The sequence below is a fragment of the Notothenia rossii genome, assembly GCF_949606895.1.
Source record: "Notothenia rossii genome assembly, chromosome: 8".
In the NCBI taxonomy this organism is placed as follows: domain Eukaryota; kingdom Metazoa; phylum Chordata; class Actinopteri; order Perciformes; family Nototheniidae; genus Notothenia; species Notothenia rossii.
This window is the reverse complement of record NC_136906.1, coordinates 38474131-38485400: the sequence shown is the minus strand read 5'-3', so window position 1 is coordinate 38485400 and position 11270 is coordinate 38474131. Positions and strand designations below refer to the sequence as shown.

The 11270-nt window shown below is 38.5% G+C and overlaps 1 long non-coding RNA gene across 2 annotated transcripts; it reads right to left on the bottom strand.

The window, feature by feature from the left end:
- Positions 1–3050: 3050 nt before the first annotated feature.
- On the bottom strand, positions 3051–8941 carry LOC307015952. 2 transcript variants are annotated; one of them, XR_013801686.1, is made up of 5 exons: positions 8355–8941; positions 7731–8004; positions 7199–7282; positions 6684–6889; positions 3051–4353 (listed from the first exon to the last, which is right to left on the bottom strand). It is a non-coding gene; the product is annotated as an uncharacterized lncRNA (long non-coding RNA). The 2 variants fall into 2 exon arrangements; XR_013801685.1 differs by having other exon boundaries at positions 7199–8004.
- Between the last annotated feature and the right edge of the window lie 2329 nt (positions 8942–11270).

Genomic DNA, 11270 nt, shown 5'->3' with positions numbered 1-11270 from the left:
GAGTTCATACATTAACATAATTCTTTATTAGTAACGTGCATAATGCAGGGTAAATACCAACACATTCTCACTCCCAACTCGTACTTCTAATTTTCTATTATTTTCTAAACCACACAGTGTTATTTACTCAACAATAACACACAATTATTCTTGTGTTTATGTATTTGTTTGATTGTATATTGTCTGACTTTTGGAGTCCGTCAGGACCGAGGGTCGGAGCAGCTCATATTAGTTGCTTTAGAGAATTTTACACCCGGAAGTAAGTATTCTCTCTTCTTTGCTTGACAAACCCATCCATGGACAAACCCCGTTATAGTCCTCAAGCTCTGTGATTGGATGTTGGAGTGGCAGTGCGACGAGCGTCCAACATCACTTTGAAATGGAATGGAACCACGGCACATGGTCCGAAACTGGAGTCGGACGGGTCCACCCCCTCCCCCACCCCGTCACCAGAACTACACATGCTGACTATTGTGTGTTTCGCACATAGGTTTCCATGTTCTATGGCACGTCTCTACGGGGAATTGTAGTTTTAAAAGACGTTTTCGTATTTCCCATAATAAGAAGTTGCCAGTATTAAACTGTGTACACCCCTAGAGGTTTAGGGGATACGAAACACAGTGGTGTTATCACATTTAAAACATATAATTAATAAATGGGTGAAAATTGCTTGTGCCCATAATGGGCAGCATTAGTATACCCACATGATAGCTAAGGTCAGAAGAGCTTTATTTAACAGCTGGTCTTATGTCTGTGACCCCTCCTGTTGTCCATTGATAAGCCTTGAAACATGAACTTGTAAAGGTTCGGAGGCAAATTTTGCAAATATGGCAGTAGCCATCGATCATCTTAAGATAAGATATACTTTATTGATCCCAAGCGGGGCAATTTTTTCGTTACAGCAGCATGTGTAACAGTTGGAAATATGCAGTGGTGTTTATTTGGAAATCATTTAGTATAATCACACAAATTCTATGTTTTATATTTAATAATTCTCTGTTCCTCATTTATTGGATGTTCAATACCTGACAAGGTCAGAGATGAAAAAGGTCAGAGATTAAAAACTTGGGTCGCAGGTTCCTCAACAGTGCATTAAAAGACATCTATCGATATGTATGTACCTCCACCATTAAACTGTCATATTCTGCACATTTCTTATACTATCTAGATACATCTTATAAGAGTATAATACATATGTATAATATCAGTTAAAATAAGTGCTTCAACTTAGTTAACATTGCAGGAAAGTTGATTGTCAAGTTCCAAAACAAACTATGCAATATATTAGACGTTAAGTACTTTGTCAGACTTAATATTTGTCTGTAGATAGATACCCCCAAAGCTTTTTTATTATTTAAAAGAAGACCTTAACTTAAAGTATTCTTTAATGTTTAAATGAAGCCTGTCTGTTTTTGCACATCCTCCTATTAATATCTTTGGAAGTCCTGCACTAAACTGTTTTATTGTAGAGATCACAACAGTATCTTCTTAATATTTTCATCTATATTTCTATGATTGACCGTCTACTTTCCCCCTATGTATGTACTCTTAATTTTTTTATGTTTCATCAAATATAACATAATTCAACAAAAAAATGCAATAACGTGCTTTAACCACTAGGCGGTACGTGTTAAAAAAAAACTGTCAACTTTAAAGTGTTAACAAGACAAATTATACTGCTGTTTCCAGTTTAGTTTATGATGGATGTATTTTGTTATCAACACATATATTGTTTTGATATTTGTGACACCAATCTTCGGAAAAAGCGTGTTTGGTATCTGAAATAAATTGGGGTTATGCAGGTAGCTGAGAGTGGACCGGCTCCGTTTCCACGGCAACGGTGGCTGAGGATCATGGGTAATCTAGCCTTCCGCTGTCCAAAAAGACCACAAAAAAACGAATAAAAAACCTTTGAAGCCCCTGTACTGGTATTTGGAAGTTATCTACCGGCACTTCAGCATAGCTTAGTTAACTGGGGAAAGAATAATAACACTACATTTCTCCCATCAAGAGCTCCCCATCAAACACCGCATTGACTTTAAAATATTACTTTTCACTTTCAAAGCCCTCAACAACCTTGCCCCCACCCGTCGCCTCAGATGTTAACTGAAGCTAACCTACTGCAGCCCATCAGGACAAAGCTCCGGACCTTGGGCGACAGGGCCTTCGCAGCAGCCTCCCCTACTCCCTCTCCAGCCACTTCAGATCCGCCAACACTCTCACATCATTCAAACAATCTCTCAAAACTCACCTTTTCACTCTTGCCTTCAACTCCTAATCAACTAACCCCTTTCCCTTATTCCACCTAGCTGAGCACTTTCTACTTTTGTTATTTTTGTTTTACTTGTAAGCGCTTTGAGGACCAGGAGAAGCGCTTTATAAATGTAATGTATTATTAAATTAAAATAGCCTACAAACAGTGTATTCTCAAAGGATTGAAGCATTGGCTACTTATTTCTTGATGTTTTGTGCATTAAGCATTCTGTTATAAATGTTTTCAATAATGTACTATCATCTCAAGGACCCCTTGTGTGCTGCTTCTGTGTATTTCAATCAGGAGAGACTTCATTTTGTTTAAAGAACATTTACTGACACATGCCATACGATAAATGTTAAGTCTTTGGCGATTAGACCCCGATCCTGAAATGGTATATCTAAAGGGGCAAATGGAGCCGTGAGCATATAGGGAACCCCCCCGGGGTCTAGCCACTGGTGATGATGCTGAAGATCTGGATTTGATGAGGAGATGGGATGAAGAGGGGATGTGATGAGGTCTTTGGATTAGCTCTCCTGGCAGTGGATGTGATGAGAGGAGGTGGATGGGGTGGAGGCGGGCGGCAGCATGACAACCTGAAATAACGGCTGACTGCCATTTTAAAGTTTGGCTGCAGCACAGTGATTGGCTACTGGAGAACGAGGTAAAATGTAATATGTTAAAGACAACGCCTGTGATGAGCTGATTATATGCAGCTGCGGAGTGAATGTATATATATATATATATATATATATATATATATATATATATATATATATATATATATATACCCAGTCTTCCTGAAAGAACTTGCGCTGAGCTTCATTTTACATCAATATGCAATTCACCTGTGAAATTAATTGCCAGTGGCCATAAAACAATGCATACAGGGATCCTTCAAGTCAAACATGTTTTAAGTCTGTTGCAGTTGTTAAACTGTTGCACTTTATTAATTCCATACAAAGACCAAAACATTTATTGTTTTGTTTGGCAATGGGATTTGCATGGGGTGGGAATCAGGCTGCTTGCCAGGATTCAGGCCAGGACATAACACTGAGAAAAAAATAAAATAAAGGGAGGGTGAAGAAGAATTAGTGAGCAGTAATACACATTCAATTGATTTTCATTAGGCTACTTTAAAATGTTTATATTGTATTAGAAACGTTTGAAGACAAGTGCAGTGTTGTATGAAGTATTTGGTATTCCACTGTATGGATGCAGCGGTTAACCAATGTCACTTTTAACAGTTCAGCTACACTGAGTGTTTTTGTTCTCACTCTCTAAAAAACTACATTATGGTACGTACTCATTGAAAAATATGGAAAACTGGTTAATCGTGTTAACAAAGGTAAATAGGCACAGCAGCTGAAAATGCCAAAATGTTGTGGAAAGATCCTATAAAAACTCTAATTATAAGAACACATTCATCCATCCTTAGTGTAATAATTGTAAAACCCTGACAAAGGTGATGTTTCCTCAGACTATTATCATAGCATCAAAATGTAAAATCATTGCATCCCTAGAGCCTTACAGCAGAACATTTCAAGTGAATAATAACTCCTTCAACAGGCACATTGTATTCCAAGATAAGGGATCAAATAGCATTTGATAGATGCGTTTGTTACATTACAATTTGATCTGCCCAATAATAGGGTACTGATATATTACCCTTTGTTGTAGTTTACGGTTTCACCACTTGATTGTCACTGTTGTTAATTTGCACTATCTGTAGATGAATGTCTAATCATAATTCTTTGTCCAAGTTCCTTTACATTTCTGTTGTTGTTTGGTGATTATTTACTAATACTTTAGTAAGTGTGGACTTAACGCCAGAGTAGCTAACGTGAACCTGGTGTCTCTGTGGTGTAATCAAATATTGGTGGGTGGGTGCTTGGAGCCTGGTGTGGTGGTGGGTTGGTGCTTGGAGCCTGGTGGTGGATCTGCTGTTTCCTTTGGTTGCTGGTTATGGGTGATGTGTGTTGGATCAAATGGCACCAAATTTAAGATGTAGCTTTCATCAGGCAGTTGGTTGGGTGGGTCTTGGGGTGGTGTTGGTGTGTCAGGGTTCTCCTCTTGGTCTGGGTTGAGTCTTGTCCAACCTACAAAGGATTTGTAGTACAAATCTGTTTAAAAGCCCACATATTTATTTATTTATTATGTATAATACCATAATGTTGCATTGGTTAGTTATCTGTTCATATATAATATATTTATACATATCCACATCTGTTTATACAACCTTTTCATTCATGCCTCCCCATATTAGTATTTCATTTTACTTTCTGTTTTATCTTATTCTATTTTATAAGTATATATTTGACTTATTCCTGCATGTTAGTTTTGCACCTACGTTGTTGGACTAGTTTCTTCTTGCACTATTTTATTTCTTCTTGTACTGTTTGTATGCTGCATTGTTGGAGGAGCCTGGGAGTTAAGATTGTCATTGCCAACAACTACGCTGTAGTGGTGCATATGACAATAACACCTTTGAATATTGAATGTTCGAAAACAGGAACATGGAATACACACACATACATTATAAAATATGAAATTAGGCCAATGTGAAAAACATGCAAAAAAAGGCAACCCTAATGAACCTAAACTGTAAAAAAAAGATTGATTCAGTATGATGTCACCCACAGGTATCTGCTTGGCATCAGGGCAGAGGAGCCAGAGAAGCTGAGGGTTGTCCACAGAGCCACTGCTCAGCGCAATTTATTTGAAGAAGAAACAAAAGAAATTTCTGACTGTGTGACTGTGACTCTGATTGTGGTTGAGGATTTCCCAGAACACTTGTCCCCTCTTAATTCTTACATGCAGGGGGTCCTAGCAGTGCCAGTGGTCCACCATGCAGCATTACGAGTATCATACAGTAATTACATGTTTACAGCAATCAAACTGATCGCTTCAATATTTGCAAAAGTCAATGGTATCCTCCACACTGGGTTATCATTGGAAAATGGAAGTTTGATAAGTGAACAAAATGTATTTATTTAAGTTTTGGCCTGCAATATAATTAGGACTCATATGTGAGATTGTGCGAGAGCTGTCACTGGCTTTACTTCTAGACTTTGCTATCCAAATGTGTAGGTGGGAAAGATGTGCTGGTTGAGGTCACTTGAGAAGACGTGTGTGGGGGCCAGAGTGTCTTCAGTGCGCTCTTTGTGCACCACAGAACGCATTGGAGACACAGTCTGGTATTTGCATCTGTTCTGCTATTGTTTTCTGCTATTTCATGTTATCTTGGATTTTTGTCATCAGCTGTGGTGCGCTCCACAACTGACCACGAGTGTCAGTACTATACTGTTTCGACCATCTCCTCTGCGCTCCGATGGTGGGGAATGTGATGGCGAAACAGTGCTGATGAAATACTAAGTGGAATTTGATTTGAGATTTGAGTTGGCTTACTTCTTTTACAATTGAAAGAAGCTTATGGAATTAGTTATGGCTCACACGCATATGCACAAATAACACTGATGGTTTGAATGTAGGATCTTTAAGAAACTGAAAACTGAAATAAAAAAGTGTGAGAGGCTTTATTATATGTATAATGATGCTTATAACATGTATTTCTACAATCTGGCTTCAATTCACCACCTCACCATCTGCATAGACAATTTCCCCTGTCACCATAATCTTCTGTCAATTAAAAAAAATATATAGATTACAACTTTTGCATGGGAAGTGGCATACACCTCTTTCAAGCCCTGTTTTGTGCATACATAACAGTTATAAATGAGACCCCAGCTCTTTAAAATGACTCTCTTTGTTGCTTTGAAATAAACAGGACAAATCAACACCACACATTGCATCTCACCTGCAACCAGGGGTGCCGCCAGGGATTTTGGGCCCCGTGAAAATATATCAAATTGGGTCCCCCCATCACCAGGCCCAGGCCACGCCAACCAAGCAAAATTGCTAACCACACCTCCAGAACCCAACCCACTCATTTATGCTTTAAATAACTCCACCTGTACAGGCTTGCATCTATCTTGTAGTCCAATACTAACCGCACAATATTTACTGACACTGAGCTGTGAAAATATAACACTGTGCAGACGTGCAACATTCTGCTGCAGTAGAATTCACTATTTGATATAACACTAACATTCCTGACAATAAATATCAATAGTCATCTTTTATGGTGTACATGCCTAACAATAACATTTATGAATGGAACATTCTCAACATGAATGCATAAATCCAAATAAATATAACTTAAATATACACGACCTCTTAAATTAAAATAAAGTGAACATTACCACCAACAAAATCATTTATAAAATGCTATAACACAAAAAATAACATAAGCAGCAGATTTTAAAATTAAATATACATACCAACTACAAAATATGCAGGTATTAAAGTGGAATACAACGGAAATGGAAATGAAAAGGCCTTATGGTGGTGCCAAATCAGAGCCTATTACCTTTTCTCAGTCTTTTTTTTACAGCTTCCTCACTTTGTCTGTCCTTTCCTCACTTTGTCTGTCCCTTTCTGTACACCTTCTCTTGTCTTCACTGGAGCCTTCATCCTCATCATCTACACTGGTACTGCCACTGGCACTGTCACTGTCCTTCACCTCTTCCTCCACTTCCACACACCTTCCTGACAAAACTGAAGAGGGCCCTGGCTCTGTAGAGTGTACATGACACATATGATAATATATTCTTTAATATTAGTATTAATATCATAACCAAAATGTTGGTGATTAACATTTTATTTACCTAATACAGACTGATCACTCAACGCTTCAAACATCCTAAATAGACTAAAAGCAGTTTTTTGTCTTATATAGATCAGTGGCTATGTGGGAAAATACTGTGTTTGAAATGTATCATTTAAATTAGATGTTAGCTTTTTGTTTTGATATATATATGTGTTGTATTCCAGTCTCCCTTCAGATATGTTAAGTGGCATGTCATTCAACACAATGCTGCTCACCTCCTTCAGTTGGGAGAAAAGCTGGTTCAGGTTCAGCCTTATGGGGGGACAGGGCTGCTGAGCCTGAAGATGGATCTGTTGGTCCTGGCACCAGGGGGAGGGACAACTGATTTAGTATGAATAGCTGATAAACATGTACCTACATTTAATGTCAGCTAAAAGAGCAGTGAAATGAAAAAGCTCTGAATTTTCTGTGAAGATATTAACAGTAGCCTACTTAATGTCAGATTAGTAAAAAAAAACATTACAATTTACAATGGACTACGCTTAGCTAACAGACTAAATTCCACCACTCATGGACCAAACCCACCGCATCCCTCCTCACATGCTTTCACTCTGCTAAAAAAGTGCTGCGTTTGGAGGCAGGAGTCTTAGGACCAAACCATTACATGTAAATAGAGGGGGGTGTACAGAGGCTTTGGATAATTAACTTTTGGAAGAAAATAAGTTAAATGAATTGTAAGTTTAGTGAGTAGCCTACTACGCAATATAACGTTATATTAATGTTAATTATTGATGAAAGGGTACTTACATTTTTTTTCTTAATGTTCTAAACATTTTGGGGCCCCCTGCTATTCATGGGCCCTTAGAATCGTCCTAACCTTTCACCCCCTTACGGCGCCCCTGCCTGCAACCATCAGCTGGAAAATGGCCTCCACATTGTCGAGGCATGTCTTGGCTGATGGGCTAAGCTGGGCATGCATGGGCATCAAAACCTTCATTTTAAATGTCCGTGGCACCCTCTTGGTAGGGGGATACGCCAGCAGCAGCAGGGGCTTCAAGCCAAGGGCATGCAACTTCTCCAGCTGGGAAAATAATTGTTGAGAGGTAGAGAGATCAATTAAATAAATACACAAAACTGTTGTTTACATTTGAATTTATCGTAATATCCTGGCATCATAATAAAAACAATGATTTGTTCATAATGTTTTGTTGGATACATTTGGGATTTTTAACTTATGAGACACTTCCTAAACTTCCTACACATAATAGTTAATTCTGTTTGAAAATCATTAATCATGAATTATATTCTCATTAATGATACAATTAATACTGTGGATGTGAAGCAATACCAGTTCATGTATAATCCTCTGTCAAAGTAATAAAATTACTTTTCACACTTTTGGTGAATTAGATAATTCTGTAAACTACATACCAGAAGGGCGGCGTCATCAAGAACGTGGGACTTGATTCTGTTTTTAGTCATGGATGACAACCACTGCTTCTGCTGGCTTTGGAATGTGTCCATTTTCTTTTTGAGTCTCACATTGTTTGGCTGTGGATGTTCACATAGTGGGCAGATTTTATTTCCACAGTAAATATTTTCTCTACAGTTTGGGCAGGTCTTTTTTTGTGACCCTCCAGCCATTTGTAGGAGTGAGAGAGTGATTAAAAGAGATAGTGAGAGAGTGATTGAAAGAGAAAGTGAGAGAGAGTGATAGAAAGAGAGACAGTGAGAGACAGAGAGAGAGTGGCTCTTAAAAGTGCCGGTGGTTTTATATGTGTGTGTGTGTGTGTGTGTGTGTGTGGATATATGTGTGTTGGTGATAGTAAGCGTTGTAATAAAGCTGTAAAACAGGAAAAATAAATAGGATTATTTAGAATAACAGTAACATCTGTGCAATACTCTATGTAATAATAATTCATCTGTGCATAACTCTGGCACACATTATGCATTTACAGTATACTGTGTATATCAGTGTTTCCCCTACCATTGTCTTGGAGGGGCGCTGCGCCCCGAAAACGGAGCCCCGCGCTCCCCCTGAAATTCAAGGTGTTTAAAAACACTTTTTTATAAAAAAAAATTAATTTAATTTATGTAGCACCAAATTGCAACTAATCTATATCTACTGTCACTTTTCACATTGAACATGTGTTCTTTTATTAAATAAATTAAATGCTTTCATTTTAAGTTGTGAGTTTAGTGTTTTTGACCCCTAAGAAACACTGATGCATTAATCAATAACAATAATCCGCAGCTCGTCTCTCCCCTCAGCCAGCACCCCACCAAAGCAGTAAACCTAGGGGAAACACTGCATATTGTTATATTATGCACATATTTTTACATACTTGTTTTTCTTATATCTTCTACTATATATTTTAATTCTACAATGTAACAATCCCAATTTCCCGCGGAGATCAATTAAGTATTTCTGATTCAGAGTGGGACATTGGGTGGTCCGCACTGGCCAGTCAAATCCTCTGGAAAAACTCCAATTCCACATTTTTGTTCCACTCCATCGCCGATGCTCTTTAGCCACTATTACAACTCTGTGTTGAAGACTGTCTTTACAACACATGTGCAAATTAGGGATGTTAAGATTCACCGATTCGCATCGGTGCACCGGCATAAACGTTCAAGATGCGAGTGCACCGGTTGAAAGAGTGCACATCGGCTACAGCTTGGGTTGAACTCGCGATGCATCGATTGTAGCGTCTTTGCATCGGTAAAAAAACGATTCATTCATATAATATCCCCTCATCCTGTCAGCACTCTGCAGAGACGATCTTTGATTTTTGCTTCACACTATGGAGGCCGAGAGTCTCAGTTATCAACACACATGGAAGCTGAAGACAAAGAGAAACACAGCGTACCAAAAAATACCTACAAATCAAACGTTTGACAACACTTCGGATTTTTCAAGAAAGACGGTCAACTTGAAAAATCGCTCACAAATTGTAAACGATGCCGTGCTGCTTTAGTAGTACGAGGAATTTAGCGACGCACATAAAGAGGCGACATGGCTGCGGCTGAAAAGAGAAACCTGAAAGTTAGACATGAGTTAAATCACTCAGTGTGGTGTTCTGTCAGAGAGTGGTGTTTAGTTTACAGCAGCCTGTGACGGCCAATAATAATTTAAATGTCTTCCTTACTGTAAGCAGTTATGAAAGAGCTGTTTGTGAAAGGTTATTTGTATTCTTTATTGTTCCTATAGAAACCACTGCTTTCTCCTCACTGGTGAGTTAGCCTATGAGTGTAAAGCACATCAGGCTGGCAGCTGTATGGGCATTGCACTATGGTAGTTGTTATCTGCACATTGTTAGTCATGGGCAATGCATCCTTAAATTGTTTAACTGTGAGGTGTTATACAATTGTACTCTGGAGTTTTTTAAGGTCAAAAAGGTACAAAATAAACAGCATGATGGGATGTGCAGTGCTAGTAGAGAGAACCAAATATGTAAAGCACTTTTTTGTTAATGTATTATTTGCTTAATATGAGGAATAAAACAAAAATCCTCTGTCGTACCATATTGAAGTATCATTATTTTGCATCGTGTAGAATCGCATCGTATCGCCCCGTATCGCATAATGTTGAATCAAATCGTAACGAACTGTATCGCAACAGGGGTGAATCGTATCGTATCGCATCGCCTGGTGTTTCAAATGTATCGTTAATGTATCGTATCGTTGGCAACGTATCGAGATGCGCATCGCATCGGCCTCAGTGATGGAGATGCACATCCCTAGTGCAAATACATGCATTTAAACATATCTTTCTAGCAGGCACCTCCACTATCCAACTGTGCCGGGGACAGCTAATGTCATGTAGCTGTATAAACTATAAATGCTATCCAGCTAAAAACTTTGACCGGAAGGCCGGAGGCCGCTAGTAGTTGGTAGCTGGACGTGGCCGCTACAGTAGGTTGCGCGTAGACTATTGTAAAAGCTAAACACACTACAAAACTCAACCTAATATCCAGGAATGAAACGCTATAGAGACTGTGCTACAGTGGAATAAATAAAAGCAATATTATTTCGTGTTTTAAAGAAATAAACTCCCCTTGATTTTAGATACTTACTGTAGTCCGTTGTCAGATGAAATTAATGAAAGTGAGGTGATTGTGGGTAACGTAACGTGGCTACGTCACGTTGCCGTCAAGCACGACGTAACGTTGCCGTGGTAACGACGGAATCTTCTTCTGGTTTATTGTTGTTATAATAAAAATGATTATTATTACTATTAAACAAAAAGCATTTCAAATACAGTCAGTAGCCATCGTCATTCCGATGTGGGGGGAGTGGTTTTCACCATCATTATCATCATTATATATTTTTTAAATGACTAATATT